Here is a 15,356-nt window from a genome sequence, read left to right as displayed (position 1 = left end):
AATTGAATTTCTTAAATTCTCTATTTAGAGCTCTTAGTTCTCTCCTTAAAAATTTTGTTCTTTAAGAATTTTTATTAAAAAATCTTCTTGTAACAAATTTATCATTTTTGTTTATCTTCTCTTTGGAATTGGTGCACTAACCTTTCTCATTCCTTTCCATATTTATTTGATTTCTTTTACCTTTACAATCATGAATGCATATTGGAGGAGATAGGAACAAGCTATGGTGGATTTGACAATCATCTCAATAGATTTTTCCATTAAAGAATTCTTAAGTATTACCTTGAGGATGTGTCTAATTATCTTTTTCTAATATTACATTAGTATTAATATATAATAAACATATATGTTGATTATGCTATGTATAGCTCACGCACGTGTCATGTCACAATTATGATGGAGAGAAAAAAATGATACTTACTAGGAGTTCAGGATTGTATTTCTTATCTGCAAAATGCGTGCATACAACAATTTAATCATTGCTTGAGCTTTAATTGTTCCCTACAAACTACAATTGCAAGTCTACTAGTTACACAATCCTAACGATTTTTTAACAATGTTCTTAGCCTATGACATCTATCTCTTTGTTTGATATGCCTTGCTGAGAAGACCACCTACGCATTATTAGTATACAAATCCTAGTTTTTGGGTCTATGTTTACACAGTTTGGGCCTTGAAGTTGGGCCCTTAGGTTTTGTTTCTCTTCCTTTGGTATGACATTCTTGGTTGGGCCCTTTTTCAACTTCCTTACAAAAATCTTGGAATTTCCTCACATTTTGTCACATTCAACCACTTATTTGGTTAAAGGTGGAGGACTCAACGGTGACACTGGTGAGCACGTGATGTCCTCTTGATTTTCTCCAGCTAGTTCTAAAGAAGTTTTAATAACCACAAGTTTAAGTTTCCTCTTCTCTTGAATCTTCTTTTCTCTTTACGTTTATATATAATGGGTTCTCGACACAAAAAGTGCACTATCTTTTAAGCTAAAATTCCCCTTACACGTGTGCACATAAAAACTTGCTTGATGTGCATTGCACTACGTGAATTTTTATGTTAACGATACAACATGTGATACCATTTGCATGAAAACTTGAGATGCAATACTGTCACTCCACCGAGTCGGCCTCCTATAGGTGTATAGTGATATTTTTTTAGGGGTGAGCAAAACGAACTGAACTGAACTGAACTTATAAAAATTATATTGAACTTAAAAGTAGTTCATATGAACTGAAATGAACTAAATATTAGTTCAGTTTAACTGAACTGAACTATTCTTTTGTGTCATTAAACTGAACTGAACTATACTATAAAAACTTGAACTGAACTATAATTTAAACTGCACTAAATTGTTATAATATTTTGAATTGAACAATTTTGACTCATTGATCTATCAAAATAGGACACATTTACCAACTTTACTTTATTTTCCATTTTATTTAAATTTTTCAAAGGAAAAAAATATAAAATTAAGTCAAACAAACTCACTAAATTTTAAGCCTAAAAAAAAGTAGTTCAACATAGCTCAATTGATCCGTTAAGTTCGACAAAATTGATACAATTTTTTTTAGATCACTTTTTTTCTAAAGTTTTGATTATTAGACTATCGAGCTAATCTATTAAGACATAATATGTTAAACACATTTAATTTTTATTTTTTTATAAAAAAATAGTTTAATTTTTATAATTCAGTTCAATTTTTATAGTTCAGTAAGTTCAACTTTACAACAGTTCAGTTTTTTTTAAACAGTTCAGTTCAGTTTTTTTACAAACAGTTCAGTTTTTTATAGTACAATTCACCATCAGTTCAGTTCAATTTAATTTTTTTTGTCCACCCCTAATATTTTTGGTTCACCATTACATGATTAAGATAAGATTAAACTCTAATCCTTAATTAAGAAATATAAGTGTTTAACTACTTCAACTAACAATTTTTAATTAGACCCTATTACATGAGTGTTGATTTAAATAACTATATATAGCTGGAAAGGAATTACAATTTTTTTTCACTAGATTACAATTTTTTTTTTTAAATAATAAATAATTTAAAAACAAAGAATACAAAAATAAAATTTAATTTGTGTTTTTATCCTTTTAGCCAAAGTAGCCAAAGCAATGTCTCCTTATCTCCTAGTCAAGACCTCAAACCCTGTCCAACAAGAGTGACAATCAATCAAGTGCCCAACTTGCACTACACCTTTTTCCCCACCTGCTTGCAATCATAAAAGGGAAGAAAATGATTATGGATGGGATGATTTCTAGAGTGGACCACTCTTACATATGCTCTAAGATGGACTAATGTCTTTTTACCTTTTCCAAGAGGTCACAAGATCTAAATGTTTTTTTTTTTTAAAAAAATTATCAAATATTTGAAAAATAAAGAAGATAATAGAAAATATGTTGCAATCTTCATGTTCTTAATAATCCATTTCCAAGATCAATGTCCATTGGCACAATTACAAGTATGACAAAATCGAGTAATCATCAACAATAAGTTTGTGTCTTGATTCTTCTAGCACCAACAAAGCTTTTCTGTACAACTAAACCATCATACACATTATAAAATTAAAAGCTAAAATAAAAATAAAAAGGAAGAAACGTGGGAAAAAAAATAAACAGAATAGCACCGCTGTCGTTGACAAAGATCACGAACTAATATTATAAAAAAAAAAAAAATTAAAAGTACAATTTAGTCTATAAATATACAAGAAATATTACTTTTAAATACTGTTTTAGAATATATTTTTAAAAATTAATTTAAATACATAAATATTATAATTTTCATACTATTATTTAATTATAAATTATTACGTATATTTAAAGGAATTTAATTAAAAAAATTATACAAACAAAATATGAAAATTAATCTCTTTTTAAAATATATATTGTTTTAGACTTGAAGTTAGAACATTGGTATTACGAAAACAACGTAAGCCATTCTTACTTTTTAATTTCAATTAAGAGGATTGTTTTCCTATGCAAAAAAGTCTCAACATTAAAAAATTAAAGTAAAATATAGTTTATATACATATTTTTAATTGAATTAACATTTTTTAAAAATAAAATATAAGAGTATAATGAATATCCAATTATAGCAGATAATATTAAAATGTAATAATTACTCTAACAAGTCGCCGAAACATATTATTATAAAATATAAAAGAAAAATTATATATTTTGTTATGTGCCTAAATTTACAATATTTAAATGATAAAATTGAATTAGTAATGTTTACACATTACACTATATACAAGTATAAATAACAGTGTGGTGACGTTATTGGCTTTTAGGGTAGTTCCCATTTCACATCATAAAGAACTTTATAGAAGATAAAACAAGAAAAAAAATCTTTATAAAGATCAAAGGTTGAAGCGTGTAAGACTCGGAAACTCTACCCAACTTGTGTACATTTTTTATGACTTAAAAATCATTTTAAAATTAAAGTTTTAGAAATAAAGTAAAAATTTATTTAAATTTGTTAGCTAAAAAGTTATAAATAAAAAAAACGAATCAGAAAGAAAAGAGAAGGGACATAATTGAAAGGGAATGTAAACACTATGTTATGATTTTGATGTTAACAAACATTGACGTTTTTATTAGAGAAATGTTTTTTAAATCATAATATAAGACGAAATAGAATAGATAATTAGGTATAATAACGTATAGTTTTTTAGATGAATTATTTTATCTGTATATGATAAATGTATTTAATATATATCACTTATGTACGATGTCTGATAATTAAATTATTTTTGTCTATATTTTTTTAACATATTGAAATAATAAAAACTTCTTTAGTATTTGTACTTCAAAAAAGAATGGAGACATGTTTTTCGTAAAAAAAAAAAAGGCTAAGTAAATCCCTCAAAGTATGTGAAGTCTAAGAAAAAGTAATTTCTAACTAACACATACAATAATTCCTTCCATTTGGTACCTCAAAGGTGATAAAAATAATCTCTTTGATCAAATAAGAAATGACAATTTGGTGAAACACATTTAATGCACCAATGAATACTTCTCTCTACAAGGAAGATACACAAAGCAATCTTGTAAGAGAAACTTAAGGATTTACAACAATCATCTTTATGAAACACTTATATCAAGAACTGAAGATTCAAAAAGAAAAAAAGAGAACAATAATTGTAAAACCTCATTCATTCTTTTTGTAAAAACTTTGTACTTAATTTAGTTGTATCACGTCTCAAAACTAAAACAAAATAAGTAATTTTTTAACTTTAATTTTGGACAATTTGGTGAAACACATTTAATGTACCAATGGATACTTCTCTCTATAAGGAAGATAGACGAAGCAGCCTTGCGAGAGAAGCTCAAGGTTTTGCAATGGTTATCTTTGTGAAACACCTATATAAATAACCTTGAACATTCAAAAAGAAAAAAAGAGAACAACAATTGTAAAAGCCTCATTCCTTCTTTAAGTAAAAACTTTGTACTAAATTTGGTTGTATCACATCTTGAGACTAAAATAAAACAAGTGATTTTTCAGCTTTAACTTTGTGTTATAACTTGAAGCTTGAAGAGATTTTATAGTAAAAAATACTTGGTTATTAAAGTCTATAAATACTTTGTTGTTCAAAGAATAATTGGATAGTTGTTTGAAGATGTAGGTCAAAAAATATTTAGGTTGAACTAGAATGACTTGTGAAAGATTACTTGTATTGTTGTAAAAGATAATGAAACTTGATCAAGTTAATCAAGAATTGAACGTAGAGGAACCAATATAAAAATATTATATGTTCTTTACCTCTAACACTTTGTCTACACTCTTAAGGTTTTGATATTTCTTTACTATTTTAAAAAAGTGAAATATTTTTTGTTAACATCATTCAATTTTCTATTAGTGTCTTTTTTTTCTCCACACAACAAGATAGAGAGAAATGCGAGTGGTAGATTGAGAAGTGAGATGAGAGAATAGTGGGAAGGGAGAAAGAGCGAGAAAAAAAAAATAAAAAACTTCTTAAGAGAAAAAAAGTTAAATTTCATTTTTTTAATATTATATGTTAGTTATATATAAAATGATTGTTATTTTTTATAAAATCAAATTTTTATTTATGATTTTTAAAGTATATTTGACCTATTTTTTCATAAAAAATAAAAGTTAAAGAGGATGTTTATTCAAAATATATATTTATAAATGTAATATTCTAGTTGTATATATTATTATTCAATCACAAATTATCATATAAGACAAGTATAGACTAGATGTATGATTTGTTGACAATCTAATTTTTTTTTGTGATAGTACAGAATTATTAAGTTATTTTCTTATTTTTATTTCAAATTTTAAATAATATATATATATATATATATATATATTACAATTTAATCAAATATATTTTTTAAAATATATATAGAAATAATATTCTTAGTTATATTATTTTTGGAAATACAAAATAATACCTTAATACAATCACCCCAAAATATTAAAGCAAATCAAATACTATTATAAATCTTTATAAATGTTTTGTATAACTCTAATCAGACTTATAAATAAAGAGCTTAATATCTATGTTCGTTATTATATATGTTTTATATTATTAATTAATAAATAATTATGATAAGTATTAAAAATATTATTATAAAAATTTACAAATTTATTATACATATGAATTTAACGATTTCTAATTAGCTAATAACGTAAAAATAAAACGCATATTAGCTAACTTATAACACTACAAAAGTGTTTCACTTTAGAGTCGGTCAAAAGTTGACTCTAAATAATAAAAATTATGTAATATTATATTTATTATTGACCATTCGTTGAATTTTAACTGATTCTAAATAAGTTAACATAGATTTTTTTGTGTCGACTAAGTCGTCGGCTACAATTTTATTTATTTTAATTTTTTATTGTCGGTTAAATCGACACTATGTTGACACAAATTTTATTTTATTTTTTCTTCTTCTTTTTCCAACTTATCATTTATTCGTTCGTAATTTTTAGCATTATCGAGACTTGATCCCTGGAACCTCAATGTGTTAAGTAAACTTGATAACCAATTGTACCATGACACAATATGTGTATATAAGATTGAAAAACTTATCTTTATCTCCTTCAAAACATGTATAGTGTTGGAAAAGCCAACATTGTTCTTTAGATATAACGTTGACTTTTCTGATGCTAAATTTAAATTGAATTTAATGTCAAAAAAGTAGACGCTATTCTTTAATTATAATATTGATTTTTCTGACACTAACTTAATTTAAATAAGCATTGAAAAAGCTGACACTATATATAAAGAAATAACGTCAACTTTTTCGATACTAAACTTAATTTAAGTTAATGTCAAAAAAGTCGACACTATTCTTTACATATAACGTCAATTTTTTCGATACTAATTTAAATTAAGTTAGTATTAGAAAAGTCGACACTATAATTAAAAAATAATATCGACTTTTTCGATACTAAACTTAAATTAAATTTAGTGTTGAAAAAACCGACACTATATCTTAAAATAACTTCAATTTTTTTGATAGTATTTGTGTTAGCTATTAGCCGACACTTATTTTTCGTAGCTATTTTAATATTTTCTTGTAGTGTAAATAAAAAGCAAAAGAAAATTAACATTTAAGATTTAACTTTTAAATACAAGTTTTCCAATCAATTTTATTTATTAAACTACAATAAATAATATATATATATATATATAATTTGATATATAATCATAAATGTATTAATAACATAAAAAATATATATTCTCATATAATTACTTTTTTTGTGCAGAAATTTGTATAAAAAATTACATAGAACTTGATATTCTCAAAACTTATAGCTTCTCATAAGATCCCAACAAATAATATGCAATGTTGTAGTGGATTATTTTTCAATGAAATCACAACACATTTTTAACTTACTAAGATTGTGTTTAATTTTTTTTATTATATATTAGAGATATTAAGTATGAAACAAATAACACATACAATTAAAAAAAATAACATAAAACATGAGAAATTTATAAATATGACATAAAACAATGAGTATTTTGTTTTTTACTTTTTTTTTTTTTGATAAAACAACATTCAACAAAAATAATAAAAATTCATGTATTTTGATATTAATAAATTTACTACGTTGTTCTCACACGTTAATTATATAAAATAATATTATTTTTCGCTTTTTTTTTATCAAAGTATCTTAATTGAAATTTATAAACTTGAGCATATATAACTTATAACACTTTTTATATTTGGTTAAATATATAATTTAGTCTTTGTGCATACTATAAATTCTTAATTTAGTTCTTATAAATAATAACTTATTAAATAAGTCTTTAGTTGAATTGTTATAAAAAAATTACTAGATTTTTCTTTAGATTTGTATATAAGGAGCAACTTAAGTCGTCACAAACTAATAAAAGCCAAATTTATCACGCTATTAATAGATAGGACATTTTTCAATAGAGCAATAATAATTGCAACAAAATTAAAAAGAAAATAATTAATAAAACATTTCATTTGAAAAATGCATCAATTCAAAATTTTAATCCTTGCAACGAAATTATCACGGTTGAAAATATAATGTGAATTCAATCATCCTCAAATTAACACGAACGTGATTAAAAATGTAAATATAGATATATAGTAATTCATATAAAAGTGAGAAGTAATCGTAATTTTCCTAATTCTATAAAATGTAAGAATGGTGAATAGTTAATCAAGAAAATTTTGGATCTAGATTTAGATAAAAAAAATGCACTTCAATTTAGATCTATATCTAATACAAACATAGTTCATAATCATGAAAAAGAAATTAAATCTAGAAAAAAGAAGACAAGGTGAAGAATTTTTATGGTAAAATTTGGAACTCAAATTTTATCACAATTCATGGAATATCGAATTGATTGAGCGGGTTAGCCATGGATCTCCATCAAGATCTTGTAGTTAATTCGTGAAGAGATTGTAGAGAGAGAAATATGTGCGTGAGAGAGAATATATAGAAACTTGTAAAACAAGATACTCCTTTGAAAAATGAGCGAAAGTGTACAAAATAAGTCTCTTAGCACCTATTAATGGACTAAATTAGTGGTCCTAATTAGATTAATTACTAGCTTGACACACTAATCACTTACTAACAAGACTAGGCTACTTTTACAAGAATTTTCTAAAGAGAACTCTATATAAATAGAGGCAAAATAATGTGGCACATTTTTGGATCCTAAGACATCCAAATTGATTGAAACTTCCAACATAGAAGTTGTAGAACTTTGTCTTAGCTTTACAAGGACACCAAAAACGTCCAATTTTGAGTCCATAAGGTTAAGACATGGCATACACAAGATAATATGTCAAAGTGGGAAGAAATTACGAAAACTAACTAGAATTTAAGATTAAAATCAATATAGCCAATTAAAACAAATATCAACCAATTCATCAATTTAAGATAGTTATAAATGTTAGATAAGAGAGTTAAGAATCAATGCATTAGGGCAAGGACCAAACTAGTGATGTTTTCCTGTATATGACCGATTTAATAAGTTTTTACATATAGGAATTAAATTGAGAATTCGTGACACATATAGAGACTCAAAATATGGTTAACCTTTATATAAACAATAAAATAACACAGATAAACAATTAATAAGAAGGAGTCATCAAAAGGAGAAAATGTCATAGAAAGTTAAAAAAAAATGTAGTAAAGAAAGGAGTTATACAAAGTAGAAGAAAAGGTTATCAAAAGACAAAAGAGTCAGAGAAAGATAAATTCAAGAAAAAAGAACTGCACCAATAAGTTGGTGAATCACATACATGTTTTTCTACAAACCAAAGCCATTAGTATCAATGTGAATAATGTGACACTCTTTACCCTATATACGTAGATAAATTCAAAACATTAAAATTTCCTAATGCATATATATATAAAAAATACTCCAAATTTATGTATAAATAGTCAAAGTGAAACCTCCAATTTGGTGTAAAGAGTCTCACATAACAAGTTTCAAAACAACTCCATACTAATGCGAAAATATAACACTAAACATAAATTTTGTACTTAGAAATTAAATAAGAATATCCCTAATCTAAGCTTTGATGTCACATGTTCTATTAAAGCACTTCCAAAACAAGGATTATGTCTCGTCATTAGCATCATCAAGATCCTGATGAGCATTACCTGCAACAACATACATATAGCCAAGACATGGAAATAAAAGGGAGTGAGAAAACTTTTCACTCCAGCTCAAGCCATAGAATAAGAAATTGATAGCCAAACACACTTCATACATTATTTATAAAATAACATGATAATAACAATTAACTATCACAATCATTCAATCATCACTACCAACACAATCACTTACTAACAACACAATAATCATAAGTCATTCAATCACATGCGAATACAGGATGCAATGGACATTGACTATCGGTTTGCATGTATGTGGTACTAATCTCAATATATGTGCAATGCATATGAAACAATTTATCGATTTGCATGTATATGATGCATGCCACACAAACTCTTTCATATCATAAATCGCTATACATACACATATTTCAACAATTTGCCAATCAAATGATTTGCCCACATACAATTTTCCATGCTCTTAATTGTTATTAATGATATATACACTTTACTATATACACAATTCACCAACAAGAATCAGGTATCTCATTCAAGCATTCTAATAAGCATACATATTCATGTCACACTCATTAACATTTAATTTACTCAACAACCTCTCTTGTCCATGTATTTAAACAAATTTCATATATCGTTAGCGCTTGGCAGAAATCCATTCGCGCCTAGCACAATTCATCCAAGGAGCACTCATAGCTCTTGGGATGACTCATGCCCAGTGTGACCCATGTCACATCTGATGAGATAGAAAGAATGACTCCTTCGGAGTTCCATGCTCGACGAGCCTCAACTCATGCCCAACGTAGATAGAACAGAGAGTGAACCCTACTTTCAGGTACCCTAGCGCCCAACAAGATGCAAGTGGCATCTGACACCATATATCAAAACATCCAAAACCTACAGAATTTCAAAACATGCGATTTTTGAACTACAACTTGTACAAAATGATTCAATTGGTAAAACACCCTAATTTATTCATACAACACATCCATAAGGCATGAGTCTCATATAATTGCCCATCTTTATTAATCACTTGCACAATAACCATTCAACACATGCACTTAGGGTTTTCATAGGAACTCACAAGCAACTCAATCTTACTTAAAGGGCTTAATGCACGAAATTAATTATATATATAAGCATAATTTATAACAAATTCAAGAATAATAGAACATGTGGAAGACAATCAACAAGAATAGAAAAAATTGGGATTTCCCCCATCATACAAAGCATACAACATACAAAGGTTGAGGGCCAACCTCACTACCCATCAAAGAAACTCTTCTTCCTACACGGATCCATGACCATTGCATACCCCTTTTTCCTAACTCCTCTCTAGTTAGGGTTCGACCCTATAGATACCCCCATGCTCATAATTCGCCTCAGCACAAACCATTTTTCCTCCCTAGTTCTATTGATCCGCAAGAAGGATGGAACTTGACAATTTTATGTGGATTATCGCCCTCTAAATGGCATCATAGTCAAGGATTGGTTTCCTATACCTACCATTGATGAATTATTGGATGAGTTAGGTAATGCTATAGCTTTTACAAAAATTGATTTATGTTGTGGCTATCATCAAATTGAATGGTATCACACGATGCTTATAAAACAACCTTTCACATTTGGGATGACCATTATGAGTTTTTTGGTGATGCCATTTGGGCTTATAAATGCTCCTTCAACAGACTTCTACCACCAATTTGTTTGGCACTACATAAAACTCGTCATGCCACTCACGAGTTTATTATGCAATTCTTCTTTTACATGGTCTGATTAAGCAAATGATTCTTCTTGCAGCTGAAAAATTCATCGAGTTTTACTCCTATTTTGCAACTTACCAATTTTGATCTACCCTTTGACCTTGAAACCGACGCATCTTACCTTGCCATTGGAGCGATGCTCTCCCAAAATCAACATCCTCTTGCTTTCTTTAGCAAAAAGATATGTCCCATGATGCAAGCAAGATTTGTGTATGTATGAGAAATGTTACCTATCACCAAATTTGTTAAGAAATGGTGACAATACCTCATTGGGAGGCATTTTTGCATTATCACTAATAAGAAAAGCTTGAAACATCTCATGACACAAGTATACCACACCCTTGAACAACAAAGATGGGCTACAAAATTACAAGGATTTAGTTATGAGATTATTTATAGACTTGGCTATGAGAGTAACATCACTGATACTTTGTTCCACTGAGAACACCTAGAGGCCACCACACCCTTATTTTGGCCCTCTCCATTACGGTTCCGACCATCATCCATCACCTTCATGATTTTTACTCTACTGATGCAGTATCTCAATTCTTGCAAACATAATCAATACACTCAAACTTCAGCATTTCTCAAGGTTTTCTTTACCACAGAAATCGTATCTTCATTATAGATATCTCTAATCATCATCTACACCTTTTTCAAGAATTTTACAATCCCCCATATGGTGGTCATTTTTCTCTTAAACCAACCCTTGTCCAATTAATAGGTTCCTTCTCTTGGGCTAGTCTTTTTGATCACAGCTTCGCTCCTTCATTAGTTTTTGCACTATTTGCAAACAAAATAAAACTATGCCATAAAAAAAAGGTCTTTTACAACCCCTACCAATTATGCAAAATGTTTGGGAAGATATCAATATGGATTTCGTCACACACTTACCATTTTTTGCTAGACACACTACTATTTGGGTCATTGTTGATCATCTCACTTGTTGTGCTCATTTTATGGCGCTACCACCACACTTCACTACTACTAGTCTTATTGCTTGCTTCTCAATTGAGATCGTTCAACTTCATGGCACTCCTAAATCTATTGTGTTCAATTGGGATCACACATTTCTCGACAATTTTTGGCAAGAGCTTTTCAAAATTCAAGGGACCAAGCTGCATTTTTCCACTACATGTCACCCTAAAATAGATGAACATGCCAAAGTTATCAATCGTTGTCTTCAAACGTATTTGCGATGCTTTGCTAATGACAACCCTCGAAAATGGTTCTAGTTTCTGTACTTGGCCGAATATTGGTACAGCACCATTTGGTACTCTGTTATCCACATGAGTCCTTTTGAGGCCTTATATGGATGACCTCCCCCTACCACTATTGATTATCTCCACACGGAGCACCACTCTGACCTTGTTGCCCACACCCTGCAACAAAAACAAAAAATTATTCAAACCATCAAAGAAACTCTTCGACGTACATGTCAACAAATGAAAGACCAAGCCAACAAATCTAGAACCTCTATTACCTTTCAACCTAACGACTGTGTATGGTTGAAACTCTACTCGTACCGTCAACATTCAATTTCACATCATCACTCTCAAAAGATGGCTTGCCACTTTTTACGACCCTTTTTAGGTCCTCTACCACATTAACATCGTCGCTTACGAACTCACTCTTCCAACGATTGCTCACATCCATCCAATTTTCCATGCTCACATCATCAACAATTTGGACCAACCTAACATCACAACACCCGCACAACCCAAAAACAATCATTCGTAAACCTAGTTGGTTTAAGGATTTTATGTAATAAGCCCAAAAAGGCCTTAGTTTTATAGTCGTTGTGCTTTATTAGGACACCTGTGTTAAGTTAGACAAAACAGTTCCCAGCAAGGTTTTGAATGAGACAAATATAATATATATTATTATTTCTAACAAGTGTGTTAGTATTTCAGAAAAATATAAGTATAGGCAAGTTGAAGAATAGTGCATGTACCACTTCTTATACTGAAACTAAGATAAAGGAAGGAAAGCTTCAAGCATCAGACGGAAAGGTCAAACGAAGTCACGTTCATCACAGGAACAAAAATGACCGAGCTCTAGACGAAGCACATTCATGAACGAGAAGACAGCATAAGAAGAAAAATGATCAAGCTTTAGACGAAGCACATTCATGAATGAGAAGAAGTCCATATAGACCACAGATGAAACTTCTTCGAGTACCAGACGAAGATTAGTCAAGGCAAAGCACAACACGAGGATCAGACTAAACAAAGTCAAATGATAGATGAAATACAAAATGAGTGCCAGACGATAATGAATCAAATACCAGACGTAGGTGTGTCAAGTACAACTTAGAGCACAATATAAGAACTCAGACGAAGGTTGGTCAACAATCAGACAAAAGTCAACTACATATCAGACGAAGGACAACATAGACTGAAAAGCATTCCAGACGGAAACAAAGTCTGTCCATCTATAATGTTGACCAGACCAAAGAAAGTCAAAACATTAATGACAAATGCTCAGACAAAGATCAAGTCTTGAGTTGCACATGGACTACCAAACACAAACGAAGACTTCCATGCAAGCATTTGAAGAATCAAGTCTCAAGGGACAATTCAGGCATCATCTACAATCATACAAAAGCTTTCAATATGATCGCGCGATGAAAGAAAGAAAAGAAAAAGAAGAAAAGCAAGTGCAAAAGTAAAAGCATGCATGTGTCAGAAAAAGTACATTACTTTTTCAGATAAAGACAACGTCTTTACAGCTACGATGACCGAAAAAGGACAAAAATTTCCTATGTCTTAGTTAAAGTCAGACACTACAACTAACAAAATGTAAAAGACTTCACGCAATGTCTATAAACAGGAAGTAACATTTAATGCAAGATCTAATGCATTAAATGAAAGATCGAACTAGTCATGAACGACTACATCTTGCTTCAATGAATACTTGCAACGGGAAAATTTTACAGAGACTATATATATGTCATGAATTCAAACCTTGAAAGGTTGGCGAAGAGTGATTCCAAGCCCAAGAAGCAAAGAAACCAGAGACAGAGCATACATAGTCAAATGTACAATATTGTATTATATTTATCTTTGTAGACTAAGGAGTTCTAAGTGTAACTTAGGAACATAAGCCTTAGTGAGTGTAGTAAATTCTTGTATCCTCTCTGTGAGAGTAAATCACACACTCAAAACAAACTATCTATCATTTGTAAAGCCTGAAGAGGCTAGGAAAAAATACTTGTATAAGCCTGGAGAGGCTTGTCAAAGAATCCTCACTAAGAGCCTGAAAAGGCTGAACAAAAAATACTAGTGCTAATGAGTGAAGTTAGCCAACTAGGAGTGGTTGATAATACTCGGGACCAAGAGTGGTCGAGAATACTCACTAAGAGCCTGAAGAGGCTGAACAAAGAATACTAGTGCTAATGAGTGAAGTTAGCCAACCAAGAGTGGTTGATAATACTTGAGACCAGGAGTGGTCGAGAATACTCACTTAGAGCCTGAAGAGGCTGAACAAAGAATACTTGTGCTAATGAGTGAAGTTAGCCAACCAGGAGTGGTTGATAATACTCGGGACCAGGAGTGGTCAAGAATACTCATTGAGAGCCTGAAGAGACTGAACAAAGAATACTAGCGCTAATGAGTGAAGTTGGCGAACTAGGAGTGGTTGATAATATTCGAAGACCAGGAGTGGTCGAGAATACTCACTACGAGCCTGAAGAGGCTGAACAAAGAATACTAGCGCTAACAAGTGAAGTTAGCGGGCTAGAAGTGGTCGATAATACTTGGCAAACCAGAAGTGGTGATAATACTTGTACTTAATTGAAAATCTAGTGGAACCCTTCAATTGAAGGAGACTGGACATAGCTCAGTCTGAGCGAACCAGTATAAAAACCTTTGCACTATTTTTCTATGTTTTAGACGCAATTTCGTTTAGTTGATATAACATACTGAATATTTCGTCCATTGCTTATTCTTCACTGTAACTCTCTTCAGACGAAAAAGACACTTGCTTAACTTATTATTTTAAGAAACATTTTCCTTGTGCAGACGATAAACTTTCAGACGGAAAATCCTTTGTTGAGCAAATCTTGCACAGTTCTTAAGTATTCAAAATAATATTTTTATCACTACAAGAAAAATCAAGATTATCTATGGAAAAATTCGTAGATAAACATTAAAATCCGTAGATAAGTGTCAATTATCTACGGATTATCTATGGAAAAAAAATCCGTAGATAATAAGGTCGTAGATAACGTTATCTACGTAATTTTTTGTAGATAACATTATCTACGGAACTTTATCTACGAAATTTTTCGTAGATAACTCACGAAATTTGTTATCTACGAATTTTATCTGTGACACCCTCTACCCCGCATATGATAATACAAATAATAAAATTTTGAATACCACAGTCTTTCATTTTTAAAATACCAAACATGTTCAGATTGAGAGCACCACATTCATAACTTAAACAAATAACATAATCAGTGGTAATTATAAAAGAAATAAGGTTAAAGTTTTCAAAAT

Source organism: Cajanus cajan, chromosome 5, assembly GCF_000230855.2.
Source record: "Cajanus cajan strain Asha chromosome 5, NIPB_CcT2T_4, whole genome shotgun sequence".
Lineage (NCBI taxonomy): Eukaryota > Viridiplantae > Streptophyta > Magnoliopsida > Fabales > Fabaceae > Cajanus > Cajanus cajan.
This window is presented reverse-complemented; position numbering follows the sequence as displayed.